The sequence below is a fragment of the Carlito syrichta genome, unplaced genomic scaffold (genome assembly GCF_000164805.1).
Source record: "Carlito syrichta isolate Samal-C Ts95f unplaced genomic scaffold, Tarsius_syrichta-2.0.1 Scaffold287509, whole genome shotgun sequence".
NCBI lineage: Eukaryota > Metazoa > Chordata > Mammalia > Primates > Tarsiidae > Carlito > Carlito syrichta.
In genome coordinates, this window is record NW_007231605.1 from 247,103 (window position 1) to 247,402 (window position 300).

Consider the following 300-nt stretch of genomic DNA (forward strand, 5'->3'; position numbering starts at 1 on the left):
AAGCCGCGGGGGGGACGTCGACGGCTGCACACGGGCCGTGACCCTCCCGTGGGGCTGCACGGAAGTCCACCTGGATGGGAGCGGGAGGCCCGATCCACCAGCGCCAGCCCCAGCGCCAGCCCCAGCGCCAGCCCCAGCGCCAGCCCCAGCGCCAGCCCCAGCGCCAGCCCCAGCGCCGGGCCGGAGAGCGCTCCTGCTCTGGTCAGACCGGGAGCCCTGTAGATGCCAAAAGACCCAAAGCAAGTCTGAGGGGCCGAGGCTTTGGTGGGCTAAACCCGAAACCTGAACCGGAAAAACACC